Source organism: Helianthus annuus, chromosome 6 (genome assembly GCF_002127325.2).
Source record: "Helianthus annuus cultivar XRQ/B chromosome 6, HanXRQr2.0-SUNRISE, whole genome shotgun sequence".
In the NCBI taxonomy this organism is placed as follows: domain Eukaryota; kingdom Viridiplantae; phylum Streptophyta; class Magnoliopsida; order Asterales; family Asteraceae; genus Helianthus; species Helianthus annuus.
In genome coordinates, this window is record NC_035438.2 from 72176041 (window position 1) to 72192605 (window position 16565).

Here is a 16565-nt window from a genome sequence, read left to right on the forward strand (position 1 = left end):
ATTCCAACTTTGTTTCTTCTTATAACCCAACCCAGCCTTCATGTTTTTCTTCTTGAAACCAGGTTTGTTATAAAAAGTTTTATGACCTTTTCCAGCAAATTTTGAAATCTCAGACTTTTCTATCTCAACCATCTTGAAAACTTTGTCAATCTTTTCTGAAATCACATTCTGAATCGGGAATACAATATCTAAGAATAATTTGTCCGATCCAATCATGGTATAAACCAATTCTTTTGAATCATCATTCAAATTTTTCTCAGATTTTGAGTTTTTCAGATATTCTTCATGAAAACTGCCTTCATTTCCATCCTGTGATTCAGATTTACCTTTTTCAACCGACTCTTCTTTCAACACCCTTTCAACGACCTTACCTACCACCTCTGAATCACTAGAATCATCAGATTTGGAATAGGTTACGTCAATGTTATCTGGCAATTGATCTACCATGTTGAAAGCTTTTTCGACCTTTTCATCATCATAAAATGTAAACTTTTCCGGTGGTGGAACTTGATGAAACTCTGAGCCAATGCCCTTTTTGTTTTGCTCGGAATCTTTTCCATCCAGTTTTATATTGAAAATTCTTTCAGCACATATGACGACACATGATAACTTTTTAACTTGTCGTTATCCTGTTCTAAATCTACAATCTGACGCTTTAGCTTAGCAACATCCTCAATATAAGAATTTACAACTTGTTGTTTTATTTCATACTGTCGCTTAAGCTCATTAGATGTTTCAGAACAGTAATTCAATCTTTATTGAACAAATTTCATTTCACTTTTCACTTTTTCATAAGACTCTTTTGTAATATGATAAGCCAATTTTATTAAATCATATTCTTTTTTCATTTCTTGACAAACATTTTCCTTTTGTGAACATTGTTCCGTTATTTTTAAAACTTTTTCTTTCAAACTTTCATTTTCTTTTTCTAAATTTTTACATTTTTCTGAAAGCTTTTCATCATTTTCTTTTAAAACCTTTTCCTTTTCAAGCATTTCTTTGTATTTATTTTTAAAAACTTCTTCGATTTTGGTGAATTCAAGATCTCTTGTTCTGAACTTTTTGTCTTTTTCAGTAGAAGCAATACACGTTTCCATGCATTTCATGTAATGTTCAACAGTTTCATTTAAGACTTCAGAATCAGAATTTACCTCAGTGATTGGCACCTCGGTGTTTGCTGCAACTTCTGATTGATCAACATCTTCCTTTTTCTTATCACCAGCACCAGCATTACTCTTCACTTCTTCCGAACTTTCTAGCTTCTCCTCAGCTTCTTCAAATTGTTGTTCTTCTGTAACAGCTTCTTGTTCAACAACTCTTTCTTCTACCTTATCTTCCTGTTCTATCTTCTCATTTTCAACAACTTTCACTTCTTCAACTTTAACTTCCTCAGTGACTTTCTTCAAATCGTTCACCATCTCATCAACACTCTTCTTCATTCTTTCTTCATCTCTCTTCCTCAGACTTGAAATCATAACATCTCTAAGATGTTTGTCAAACCTTTTCGCATACGTTTTATCTTTTCCAACACTTGTGTAGTATTCGACGGACAGAGGAATTTCCAAAAGAACATCATCAAACACTATATCCTTCTTGGGAACAACAGGTTCACCATTTCTGTTGACATAGCATTCTCGCTTCTTATCCCATCTCTTATTGATTACAGCACTTTCATACTCTTCTTGCATTTCATCCATTTTGTTCCAAGCAATGTTTCTTTCTCGGTATGTTTTTTCACTCAGAATCTCTTCTCTTATTTTCTCTTTGATTTCAGCCATGATGCTGTCTCCTCGAATCACCTTGAATCAAGCAAACAAACAAACACTTATCAGTTTAAACACTATCAAACAACTGAATCAAACTGATACTCTGTGCGAACTGAATCACTCGAACTGATGAATATTCTATGCGGACTCAAGGTTGACAACTGTGCGGACTGAAGGTTGACAAACTGTGCGGAATGCTATGACCCGGATCAAATTCAAATGACCTTTTCCAATGACCTGACAAGATTCAAACGAACTGGACCTTTGAATAATCAAACCGTGAGACTTGAACCTTTGACTGATCAATCCAGGTGAATTGGTTTTTCGATCGAGTCACACTACACGACAAAAATTCTTAAATGCTCACAATTCAGATCACATGCGACTGACACTCCTCTTTCAAACGGCTAACAAGTGTTTCACTTCACATGCAAATGTATTGGGCCGATGACCATCTATTAATTCAATGTTTGATGAAACGATGTCTCGTGAAGTCCAAAATGAATGTTCATTGGACCTTAACTTTCACTAAGCCGACAACAATAATGGATCTGACAAACTCAGTCATTTTTTCACATGACTATTTGAAAACAATTGGACCAAATGAGTTAATGGACAGAAAACTTTGACAATTGATTGGGCCAAATACTGCTTTCACATGTAAAGTCCGACAAACGCTTCTGATAAACTTTTGACCTTAATTTTGATTTTTATTATAGGGCCGATTGTTTTAAAACATTATTCTTCACATGGATCGATAATTTCCAACAACAATTAAAATTTCACATGCATTTGATAGCTCAACTGACCGACAATTATCTTTATCGATTAACACTGCATTTAATTGGACCTAAACATTTATGGCTGACAATATCTTTTAGACCACTTAATTCTTATTGGACCGATTAATGGATCTGACTAATAATCACATGAAGCCGTTTTTTATTCAAACAAAATGAGGACTGTTCAAGCGAAATCAGAAAATAATGTTCAAGCGGAATCACCAATTTCAATTTCAAGCGAAATCAGGACTTTATCTTGCAAGCGGAAACAACTTTTGAAGCGGAATCTGATTCCGTTTGAACTAACACACACAATTTCGAGCGGAATAAGGAATTTCAAGCGAAATAAGGTGACAATTTCAAGCGGAATCAGGCTGTTAATCACGAAATCGGACCTAAAAACTCAGATTTCTCCTAAACGGCTAGGAATTAGGATCTGAAACTTGGTAGGGTTATAGATCAGGTGTTTTCGCACAACATATTAAAAAATTATGAATTTTCGACTGTAAAAACTTATTCAATTTGATGATTTTCAGTGAAAAACGTGATAAAAATGAAAAAAAATGAAGAAATAGATGTAATTCGGACCTGAAATCGATGAAATCCTATACGAATCTATGTGTTTGATCAGTGCAATCGAGCTCCTGCTCTGATACCACTTGTAGGATCGGTTTTGACTCCGAAACGATTGCGAAACGAACGTATGACGTGCGGAAACCGTACACGAAGTGACCTAACACACACGATGTAATATAAACGTGATTCTATTAGAAATCTAACAAGAACAAGCACCTTGAACCACTTTCTCTCTCTAGATTCTCTCTCTAGATCTAGAGCTCTCCAAAACACAAATGAGCCAAAAGTCTCTAATCTAAACATAACCTCCCAATTTATAGGTCAAGGGGAATTAATGAGACTTCTCATTAATTACAGAAATGCCACCTTGCCTTTTGCCTAGTTATTACAATATAAGCTTGGTATCTTCAGTTTCTCGCTACGGCTCGGATTGACGAAGGTGATAGACATAAGTGCACTAACAGTGAGAAACATCCAGATTAACTTAAGTGCCTAAAAAATTTATGTAATCTAATAATGTATTGGTGATGAATGTTTGTATGTATGGTGGGTAGCATCTTGCTACAATGAATAAAATAATTTTTGTCGGTCGTTCAAAAAAAAAAAACTTAAGTGCCTATAAAACGTATTTAAAGTAATTGTTCTGTATTTATGGCTAATATATTGCTTCAATATGCGTAGGTCCACTTAACTTCAATTTGGATGATGACCTAAACAATCTCACATTAACATTGAATCCAAATGCATGGACACAGGTTAATTAGTATCAACTAATTTTACATTATTATATGTTTAATACATATCGGCAAACCAGTTACATTTAAATGTGTTTATTGTGATTTTATAGATGGCTAATATCATATTTGTGGATATACCTACTGGTACCAGCTTTTCCTATTCAGAAACCAAAGAAGGATGGATTAGCAGTGATAGTATTCTAGCCATCCAAGCTGTGGACTTCATTAAAAAGGTTAAAGTAAAATTATATGGCAAATAATATTTTTTTTCCGAAAATATAATTAGACTAGTTGCAAACCGAATTTAAGTTAGCAACAGAGTCGTCTTTAGTATGCGAGTGTTGCCTTTACATAAATCCAAAAGTATAAATAAATCGAGCTGAGCCAAGCTTGTTTATTACAATGAGAGCTTGAGCTTGAACTTGTATCGTTTCGAGCTTTATTTCTAAAGTTCGAATTCAACTTATGAGTAGTTTTTCACTCATTTATTATTTATTACTTTATATACATCTAGAGGGGTATATATATAGAGAGAGAGAAAAAAAAGTATATCGTATAATATGCCTTAACGTACGCAGCGTACGCGATAGCAATTTCGCACGTTATGTTTAAAAAAAGAAAATCGCATGTTTAAAAAAAAAACGAACGTCGCATGTTCAAAAAGGGAAAAACAAATCACATGTTTATATACATATACCAATTTCGCATGTTAATAAAAAATAAGAAACAGTCAAAAAACCAAACTCGCATGTTATAAACTTTTTTTCGCATGTTGAGGCTAAGTCGTGTACGCTTCGTACGTTAAGGCCTCTTGTACGTTAACATCCTCTCGCTCTCTCTCTCTCTCTCTCTATATATATATATATATATAGAGAGAGAGAGAGAGAGAGAGAGAGAGAGAGATTGGGTAAAATGAGAACCACCTTGAGTTGTGAGAACTGTAGGAACCAATATTAGTCATTGATCAAGTTGGTTTTGATGGATGTGATTAAAAGACAATAAAGCATTGTAATGATTATGCTTTAATTAATGACATTTTGTTTTTTAGTGAGAAAAAGGCAAGTTGGTTTTTACATTTCGTTAAACACCTAATATGCAACACATGAAACCAAATCGAAGGTCGCAACTTATGCTCTTTATATATATATATATATATATATATATATATATATATATATATATATAGAGAGAGAGAGAGAGGAAAGTTAACGTACATTACGACTTAACGTACATCACGTAGGCGACCAAATTTCGCACGTTCATTTGAAAATCACGCACGTTATAAACTCAAAAAACCAACATGCATGATTATCTCATATAACATGCGTGATTATATCAATTTTTCAGACCGCCTGGGTTTGATAATTTCGGTCCAATTCGTTTCAAATTTCTTTTTGTTTCACTTCAAATTGGCTATTGTTCGGTCAATTTCATCAAATTGGGTTCAAATTCATCGTTGATTTTCTAAAGTTTCATCAAAATATCGACCCTCGAAATCAAACCGTAGAATAGAGTATGAAGAAACATGAGCAAGCTTTGATTCGATTGGAGTTAGAGGGCAGTAACAATGGCTCCAGATCGTAGAACAGGGGATGCGATTTTTGAACTGGGAGGTAGGGCATGCGTGATAACGTGCGTGATTTATGTTTCCTACATGCGTGATTTTCAAATGAATTTGGTCGCGTACGTGACGTACGTTAAGCCGTAATGTATTTTACACTTTCTTTCTCTTTCTCTCTCTCCCTCTATATATATATATATATATATATATATATATGTATGTATCTTAGTTGTGACTTCTTTAGACGGTTACACCTTTTGTTTTTATACATATTTCTCGTATTTGCAATCGCTTAGACGGTCACAAGTTTTGTTTTTTTAATTCTTCTCGTATTTGCGACCGTTTTCCGACCACCATTCTACTAATTTGCGACTACAAAAATGATGTCACAAAATTTACGACCATTTGCGACGGGTTAGTCTTTAATTTTGCGACTGTTTTGGATTTGGTCGCAAACCGGTCACTAATTTTGCGACAACCTTATCTTGGTCCCAAATTTGTCATAATTTCCTAGTTTTATAGTAATTAGAGTTAATTACACAAGTAGTCCTTATGGTTTGATCCAAGTAACACTTTTAGGAACTAACTTTTTAAAACGTTTCAAGTTTGAGATTTGTGGTTCAAATTTTATAATGAGTTTGAATTTTAAGACTAACTTTTGTTAAGTTTTATATCAATTCTAGATAAAATAACTAAAATACCTCTCTATAATGAAAGGACCATTATTGACAAAGATTTTTTTTTTGCTTTGTATGTAATATTCATAATATGAGGATAAAATAAAATGAGTTCCCAAGAATCGGTGAAGATATGAGTAGAGAGAGGGTTTACTATTATTTGTTTTATAGAGAAATAAATTATAAATCTTTTATTTTTTAATAATTAAAGGCATTTAAGTCATTTTATTAAAACTTAAAAGAAAACTTGCAGCTTTTGAATCTTAATGCTCAAACATGTTATGGGCAAAAACCATTAAGACCATCCCTCTTATTTGTTGTGATAATAACATAGTTATCTAATAAACAATTTCTGAGTGATCGTCCCAAATTTTTGAGGAATCCATTATACGTAGCTGGAATTTCTTACATTGGCATTATCGTTCCCAAGATCACTCTAGAATTATATGAAGGTAAACGATTTTTTTCTTTTCTTTGGTTAATTTGATGTATGGTAAATGAATAGAATTATACGCAGATGAATATGTAATCTGCGAATCATTTTTTTCACTGATTGATAGGTACCGAGCGTGGGGATCAAACCGCATTCAACATTCAAGTAAACGTTAAACCTTCCAAACTATAATAATCTTTCTTAAGTAATTTATAAAGAAAATGTACAAATTTAGACCAACCATCTATATATATATATATATATATATATGAGATTAATTCAACTATAAAAGTTTAACATATGTCCGTTAATAGGATAACTTAATATAAAAAAAAAAATCCTTTAACTATTACAATATATAATGGCATTGATAAAATTTTTGTTTAGAAAATGTGAGAATATCAATATCATTTTTGTTTTTACACTGTAAGGTAGGGTTACATTCTTATGAGTCCTTTCACCAATAAGTTCACGGATATTAATTCAAGACTTGAATATGCTCACCGTATAGCACTCATATCAGACGATATTTATCAGGTGATCTTAGAACTTTAGTAATAAAGAAAGCTTATATTGGTCATTGTTATACATAAACCATTAACATGATATCCACACATCACTTAGGTGTCATACATGGTGTATGACAGAGCGATAAGTGGTCAAAATGGGTCGTATGATACAACGAAAAATGGTCATATGGGTCTTATGAGGGACAAATCATACAACCCGTGTGATGTTTTCATACTAAGAAAGAAATGTCTATGTTACCACTAACAAGTGCATACGTCTTGTATGACTTCTTTTCTCCATGTTATACCGCCAGTTAGGCATGTATGGCCCATGCAACTCGTATAATGTGGCAGGTTGACTGATGTCTAAAATATACTTCACTTTTGTGACGGTGTATCTTTAACATCATTCCTTATATTACTAAATCTTATATGTAATATGACAATTTTGCAGTCAGCCATGAACAATTGTCATGGTAATTATGTAGACATTAGTTCCGCAAACTCGGCATGTTTAAATAGTCTGCAAAGTTACGAAGAGGTGAGAATTATTATTTATGCACACAAGTATCAAAACATATAAACTTCGTGAAAATAATATAATGCTAGAAATTTCAACTTGCAGTGTACAAGCCATATTAATTTGGAGAACATTTTGGAACCATTTGCGGTGAAAATGATCCCGCACTAGATTGTGAAGTACTATCTCTTTCCCTCTCTCACACACTCACTACTTTCTGAGTTTGAATTTTGGTAGATGCACATGTGGTTGTTTCTTGCCTATTTGACCTTGCTTATTATAAAGTAAATACTTTCTTACCGACTTTTTGTGGTTATTGAGAATGCTTTTATATGTGTGTGTCTATATATATAGGGTGTGGTTCTAGAGAGAACACTAGTGTATTTGTGTACTGAGTGAAAAAATTCTGACCATTGATTTACATCATCAAATCGTAAAATACACTGATGTATTTTAATCATCAAATCGTGGCCATTGATTTACAATTGTGTGTTGATAATCACTGGCTAGGATTAGTTCACTAGAGTTCACAATCAAGGGGGTTGTTCACTAACCTAACCCTATATATATATATATATATATATATATATAGGTGAAAGATAAAACGAAAACTCACTTGTGAGAAAACTCAAGAAAACCCTATGTAACGTTTTTATTTTTTTCTAAAAAAACAGGGAATGTAACAAAAATGTAATTGAACATTTTTATAAAAAAAATGTATAAAGCGCCTACCAGTTTTTTAAAAAAATGTGCAAAATTTGTATGTTACATTTTTTTGGATATATAGATTTTGCAACATGAAATTTTTAACATTTTTTAAAACAGTAAAGTACTCGGCGCATTTTTGTTTTTTTATAAAAATGTTCAAATATATGTATGTTAAATAAATAAATAAAAGTCAACAATATGAGTGGTCTAGATTGGTTCATTTAGTCACAAATAGGGACGGATATATATATATACATATATATATACATATATATATACATATACATATATACATATATATACATATATATATATATATATGTAGGGCAATGATAAATTGAAAACCCACTTGAGTTGAATAAACCCTGAAAACCCTTGTAAAAAACCCATGTAAACTCAAGAAACATTTCCAAAAAAAATAGGAAATGTAATATATATATATATATATATATATATATATATTTGAACATTTTAATAAAAAGAAACACAAAAAAACACCGAATAGTTTTTTTTAAAAAATGTTACAAATTTCAGGTTACATAATATATACGTCCAAAAAAATGTAACATACAAATTTTCAACATTTAAAAAAAAAAACTATTAAGCGTTTTTTTTTTCATAAATAGGTCTGTGTACATTTATATTACATTCCTTATTTTTTTTCAGAAAAAAATAAAAATGTTACATAGGGTTTATTTGGGTTTTCTCAAATATATATATATATATATATATATATATATATATATATATATATATATATATATATATATATATATATATATATATATATATATAGGATAAGGATAGTGTAAAAAGGGCCTAAAGTGTGAAAGTGTATTATAACACTATATATAATACTATATAACACCATATAAATATCGTATAACAATAAGTAACACCATATAATATCATATAACACTATGTAACACTATATAACATTAGATAACAAATATAACACTATACATCTATCATAGACATGCTATCAGACAATCTATAGAGTTATATTTGTTATAACACAATATATAGTGTTACGTAGTGTTATATGGTATTATATGGTGTTACATATTGTTATACGGTGTTTATATGGTGTTATATAGTATTATATATAGTGTTATAATACACTTCTCACACTTTTTACAAGATCCTCTACCTATATATATATATATATATATATATATATATGTATATGGGACCACTAAAATGAAAACCACCTCCAGTTGTAAGAACCGTGAGAACTTTTTGATCTGGGGAGATGGACCAATTTTTTTTTTCATAAACGTAGATGCGTGTATTATAAACACATTTGTAAAAAAAATTCAAAAAAAATGTCGTGTGTGTAGTTTTGAGCACCACAAGTTTGTGTTTACGGGTATCGTAAATTTGGGTACCGTAAATTTTAAATAAAATTTACGGTACCTGTAAACACAAACTTGTGGTACTCAAAACTACACACACGACATTTTGTTTGAATTTTTTTTACAAATATGTTTATAAAACACGCATCTACATTTATGAAAAAAAAATTTGGTCCACCTCGCCCCGTACTATATATATATATAGGGGACCGCTAAAATGAAAACCACCTGCAGTTGTAAGATGGATGGACAAGATTAAAAGTATTTAAAAATAATATTAAGTATTTTTTGTCTTATTATGTCTTTAATATTTTAATACAAAAGGGTAGTTTAGTAAATTACTCTTTCTTTTTGTCTTTATTGTTTTTTATTACTTTTTTGTATTATTATATTAGTTTTTAGAGTTAATTACATAGTTAGTCCCTGTGGTTTGCACAAAATAACATACTTAGGTACTAATAGTTTAAAATCACCTTCTAGGGTATTAACTTTTCATTTTGTAACGTTTGGAGGTATTAACTTCTAGGGTATTAACATAGTTAGTCCCTGTGGTTTGCACAAAATAACATACTTAGGTACTAATAGAATGTGATTTTAAACCTAAAAATAATGTTAATACCTCCAAACGTTACAAAATGAAAAGTTAATACCCTAAAATGTGATTTTAAACTATTAGTACCTAAGTATGTTACTTTGTGCAAACCACATGGACTAACTATGTAATTAACTCTAATAAATTATTTTTTAAACATAATTTTTTATTAAAAGCATTTTTAATTTCAGATTTTTTATTAAACTTTTTACGTTTTACGTTAAACTTTTTACGTTTTATGTTTTACGTAAAACTTTTTACGTTAAAATTTTTACGTTTTACGTAAAAATTTTTACGTTTTACGTTTTACGTTAAACTTTTTAAGTTTTACGTTAAAACCTTTACGTTTTACGTTAAAAAGTTTACGTTTTACATTAAAAAATTTACGGTTTTAACTTTTACGTTAAAAACTTAACGTTTTACGTTAAAAAATTTACGTTTTACGTTGAAAAGTTTACGGTTTTAGTTCTTTTTTCAAAAACTTTTTTACACAAAACGAACGCACCCAGAAATCACAACTCGGTAGGTGTCTCAGATAGATTGTTATCATCATCGACTGGGAAAAAAAATAAAAAACCAACAACAAAAATCAAAACAATGTTTTGGATTCTTGAAAAAAAGGGGTTTGGCTAATATTTTTTCTTCTGATAATCAGAGCCTGCAAAGTGGGGTTATAGGTTCAAAAACCTACCATCCGCCATCCTTGCCGCGCCACCGTAATAAAAAATATACGTTTTTTTTTGCATCATCACCGCCCCAAAATCTAGCTGGTCAAGAACCCACATAGCTCACTGTTCAAACAACTACAGTAAAAACAAGCAACTAAAGGTCAACGGGCATCATCGGTGAAAAAAGTCACCTCCGCCTATTCTCAATGGGGTGTCGAATCCGTTTGAAATTCTCTGTCGCATTCGCTTTTCCTATTCGTCAAATCCCACTATTCTCATGTCCATCTTTGCGGTTTTTAAAACTTGATCGATCTCTTCTTTCGGCACTCCCATCATACGTATAGGTTTCCCCTACGAGTTCAAAGTAATCAAACGATTTTTAAACTTCCAAGATTTCAAACAAAACAAGCATTATCTACAAGAATTAAGATAGAATATTGGTACCTCTTTGATGGATGTTTCTTGCAATGTGAGACGAGAGTGCTCATCAGAGAACGGAGACAGTAATTTCGATGATTTCTTGGATTGAACAATTAGTTTCAAAGTATCAGACTTCACTGCTGTCAGTTTTTGTAATTCCTGCCATAATTCTTCAACAGTGGCGTCTAAATTCATCGTCAAAGGATACTTCTTTCCCCTCCATGTGCCCGCCTCCAACAACCACCCCTCTACCCACCATTCACCGCCACCACCGCCTTCGACAAACCGACGCCCCTAACCCACCACAACAACCACCCCTTCACCACCCCTTCACCCATCTTTCACCGCCACCACCGCCTCCGAGTGGGAGAGAGAATCCCGTTTTTCAGACCGACAAAGAGTCTCCGACAAATGAAGTGAGAAAAGATCTGTAAGTATCTCCGGCCGTCACCGGTTTCGACACCCCCTTCACCCGTTTTTCAGATGGTGGTAAAACAACTGGTGTCGGTGGTGGTCAGATGGTGGTGAACAACTGGTCTTGTCACCGGAGAAGGAGGGGGGTACAAGGGGACGGGGTGCGGCTGCAGATTAGGTAGGAGGGGGCATTGGAGAAGATGAATATTGTGGGGGGATTGTGTATGTCTTGCTGGTTGGAGATGAAGCAGGGGAGGGATGAGGGTTTTTGGAGAGAGAAATGAGAGAATGGGGGTGATGATAGATGAAAGAGGAGAGAGATATTAATAAAGTTAGGTGACTTTAATGAAGAAAGAGGAAAGATTAGACATTTGAAGGAAATGATCAAGTTACCCTTTATTCTGATTGGTTGAGAGTGGTTCTCGCGGTTCTTACAACTGGGGATGGTTTCTATTTTAGCGGCTCCCTATATATATATATATATATATATATATATATATATATATATATATATATATATATAGGGTAAGGTTCATAAACATAAAATAACTAAAAAAACCTAAAAAATCCAAACCCCCCCCCAAGCTAAATGCTAAAAACTAAAACCCTCAAAAAACCTAAAAAAACTAACTCCCCCACCCCACCCCACCCCCCAAAAACCTAACCCCCCCCCCCCGCATGCTAAAATGCTAAAAACCTAAAAAAAATCAAAAAAAAAATCTAATTTTTTTTTAATATTTTTATGTTAAAATCGCTACTTTTAGTAGCCAAAAAAAATTTTTTTGGGCTACTAAAAGTAGCTATTTTTTTTATAAAAAATATTAAAAACATTTTTTGTGTGTTTTTTAGCTACTTTTAGGCATTTTTGGTTGTGTTCACATTGGTTCTCGCGCTTCTCGCAATAAAGGGTGGTTCCTAACGGATCTTTGTCCTATATATATATATATATATATATATATATATATATATATATATATATATATATATATATATATATATAAAACGGTGAAAAGTGTGAGAACAGTGAGAATGCTTATGGATCGTCCGATCAAAACAATCTATAGACTAGATTGGCGCGGTGGCATTTTCGTAAATAACATAAATTTTATTACGTGGACACGCTTCATTAAGGGTAAAAAAGGTAAAACATACTTTCTTACATAAAACGCCATTGAAATATAAAACGCTAAGTAAATACAAAATGCCAATTTTATAACTGCGTAGTTTTTTACTGTGTTTTAGTTAAGGTCTTAGCCTACAAAAACGCCGTAAAACGTAAAACGCCATAACATATAAACGCCAAGCCTTACATCCGGATAATTGTTACTTGCATTTATTGTTATAAATAATATCCCGCCTAAACTACGCGCCAAAAAAATCCTATAAATAGAAACGTCTCACCACCTTCCGTTGATCACACCAAAAAAACACCAAAAGTTGAGGGAAATCAACGATGGCAAACATCTTTTCTTTGATACTTAATAATGTTCTGCATGAAGTTTCACTGAATGGTTTATTAGGTGAGGAGAGTAAGATTTTGCTGCATGAGATGGACACATTTCAAGAAAAAGGGACTGATGACACCCATATATCATTTTGTCTTCTTTGTTCTTAAAGAAGGTTTGGATGAGGAGAAGAGACCGATCCCAGTGTAAATGCTACTTTGGCCTCGATGATGATAATGAACAAGAAAAAAAATCACGCCAAACCCAAAACGCCATTTATTTGTGACAGTTCTTGTAGTTTCAAAAAAAGAAAGAGACTGATGACACTGAAGATTTAGATCATAAATTGTTTCTATTTGTTTTTTTTTTTATTTTCTTTTTTCTGTTGTTTGTTATGTAATTTTTAGCTAGGAACAACAATACATTAATTCTCTAATAACAAATATAATAAAACGTCGAAACGGGCAAATGCTTGTGAAACGCCATCATGCCATAAAACGCCTCAAAACTACCAAACTATAATAAAATTACTTTGGACAAGTACTATTATTATAAATCTAAAAAAAGGTTAAAACAATGTGCAAGGGAATAAAACAAAAGTGCCATCTTTATCTAAACGCCATTGGAAAACAAAACGCCATAATTACAGCCGTAAAGATGAGACGTGTTACAGCCATAAACAGATGAATCTGAAACAAAACACAGTAACTGCAAACAGTAAAATGAAGTGACTGAAACATAATTACTAACATTTATTATATTAAAAGAAAAATACTTGGGGATTTGAATTTATTTATCTTTTCAAAACGCCATAATTACCTGTTACTGTGTGGGAAAAAATATCATTATAATAGAAAACCATGAGAACACAACTCAACACGCCAAACATTGTCTAAAACGCCACATATTATCCAAAATGCCAAAAACATAAAAAAATGGCTAAGGTTATTGCATGGAGGTTTGAAAGGTCGGAGAGACGATTCATCCTAAAGTTGTCTGATAGGAGAAGGGTGAAGATAAGGACAATCAAAGCCATACTTGTTATGTCTGAAGGGGTTCGGAGGGATATTCTGGCCCTTGGAGTTCCAAGGGCCAACGATTGTGAAAGAACTCGAACGGTAATAAGAAGATTGGAGAGAAAATTTCAGGCAGAAGATGATGATGGTGATGATGATGATGATGATACTCCTCTACCAATAATTAGCAGTTGGGTGGTGCATGAAGAAGCAGGAACAGTTGAAGTGACTTATCAACACGAGGTGAAATATTCATTGCCGATGGAGCAAATGTTGAAGACAGAGAGGATACATCTGCTTGAACAACTCTGTGATTTAGCACCTTCGAACGGTTCAAAATCCAGGGTTGCAATGATATTCAAGTATAGGCTGCGACAAAGAAGAGACGAGATGATGGCGTTATACGCCAATCTAAAACTTGATGATGATGAATATGAAGAAAGTGAGGAACAAAGCGATGGGTACAACTCTGATGTAATCCCATCCACAGAAGACTATTAGTTTGTTTTAATTTCGTATTATTATAATCTTAAAAAATATTAATCAATGGTAATCAGTTATTAACAAACACCAAGAACGCCAAAAAAGTGACCTGGGAAACGCCGTAACGCCAAAAAATTTAACTATGTGACACAAAAAGAATTAATTCAACGAGACAGACCAAAAAACAGTAAAACACCAAGTAATTACTGAATCAAGTTAACGCCAAAATTATCTTAGATGCCAAAAATGAAGTAGCATGTGACGCTAGAACTCGGAAAAAAAAAAGAATATTGAAAAGACAAAAAGAACCCCTCAGACCCTGATTACATCCCGCGTCACTTTGTTCCCTCAGGATGCGTTCTCACCGTTCTCACACTTTAGGGCGTTTTCTCCTGATCCCGTACCTATATATATATATATATATATATATATCCAAACTTCATATTCGCTAACTTGTGGATTAAATAACAAGTTTTAAATAATCCAGTTGGAATTTCCTTATTCCAAATTAAAGTGGTTTTCTAAATCCTAAGCGACTGTAAGGCCATGGGGTGTACTCTACATTTGGGGTGTTAACGGTGACATGACATGTTAACCGAGATCGCAACCCCCCCCCCCTCTTGTGTTAAGGGGCGTTAAATGGGTTGTATGTTTACATGTTAACCGGATGTTAAGAGACTGAATTGATTATTCTTTTATTTTTTTAAACCAAAACCACCTAAGAAATAGGGTTAGATGAAGTTAAAGGGATTAAACCATTTCCTTGAAGTAAGGTAAAATGAAATGGGGAAGAAAGGTTGATGTAACACTTAGATAGAGTTAAAATGAGTTAAAGTATAACAAAGGCCTAATAAACAATACCAAATAACCTCTAAAATTGTTATGAGTTTTTTTTTTTTTTTTCTTTTCCCATTTTCTGTGTTTGCAACAAATCTAATGCAGCTGAAGCATTCAACTTGGTCATTTCAGAGTGATTATACCAAGGCCTTAAATAAATGGGCGAACACCGAAGTTGTACAACAAGCTCTCAACATTCGTCAAGTAAGCATCATTAGTATTTTCATGCAGATATAATTGAACCTGAACTATCATTATGTGTCATTATATAATTGTTTTCTCAGGGAACAGTTGGAAAATGGGAATTGATCAACAATACCTTGCATTACGATCAAGGAAAGAATGACACATTGTGTTATTCTTATGATATCTTTAGTAGTTTTTCCCACCATAAGGAACTTTCTAGTGAAAAATGTAGAGCTTTGATTATGAGGTAATGCAACATTGCATCCCATCCAAATTCTAATAATTTTTCTAACGGTGAACATCCCCCTCTCACCTATAATCTACTTCTAAAATGTACTTATTGCCCACTTTGGTGGGTACAAATACCTAGTGCCGCTAAGGACAAGAGGCCATCAGCTCTATTATGAAAATTTTGAACACCGAAAAAAATGGACCCTATTGAAAAAAAAAAATCCTTGGTCCGCCACTGAGCTCTAATACAATTATTATCGGATATATTAGGTTGAACGTGTGCATATAATGTTTTTATTAATTGACAGTGGTGATCATGATTTTACATTTCCATATGTTGGGGTTGAGCAATGGATAACGTCTCTCAATGTGCAAGTTGAAGTGCCATGGAAACCGTTTTACATTGATGGTCAAGTTGGAGGGTGAGATAGAGCTCAATGCAGTATATTTAGTTTGTGGATCTTCCTTTTATATATCATTTAAAACGAAACTTGGACATAAGTAAAGGAAACTGAACTTAGAACTTGTTTTATATTAGTATTCTTGAGGAATTGTTCTTCCTAAAGTTCTTAAATTCATATATTTTTATTTCAATTTTTCTTTTGCAGATATATAACAAAATATGCCCAAAACGATTATTCATTGACAT

General features: G+C 32.7%; 1 long non-coding RNA gene across 1 annotated transcript; it reads left to right on the plus strand.

Annotated features, from left to right (window-relative positions):
- Nucleotides 1–15437: 15437 nt before the first annotated feature.
- LOC118479922 lies at nucleotides 15438–15906 on the plus strand. The gene is made up of 2 exons (XR_004861540.1): nucleotides 15438–15703; nucleotides 15784–15906. It is a non-coding gene; the product is annotated as an uncharacterized LOC118479922 (long non-coding RNA).
- The last annotated feature ends 659 nt before the right edge of the window (nucleotides 15907–16565 follow it).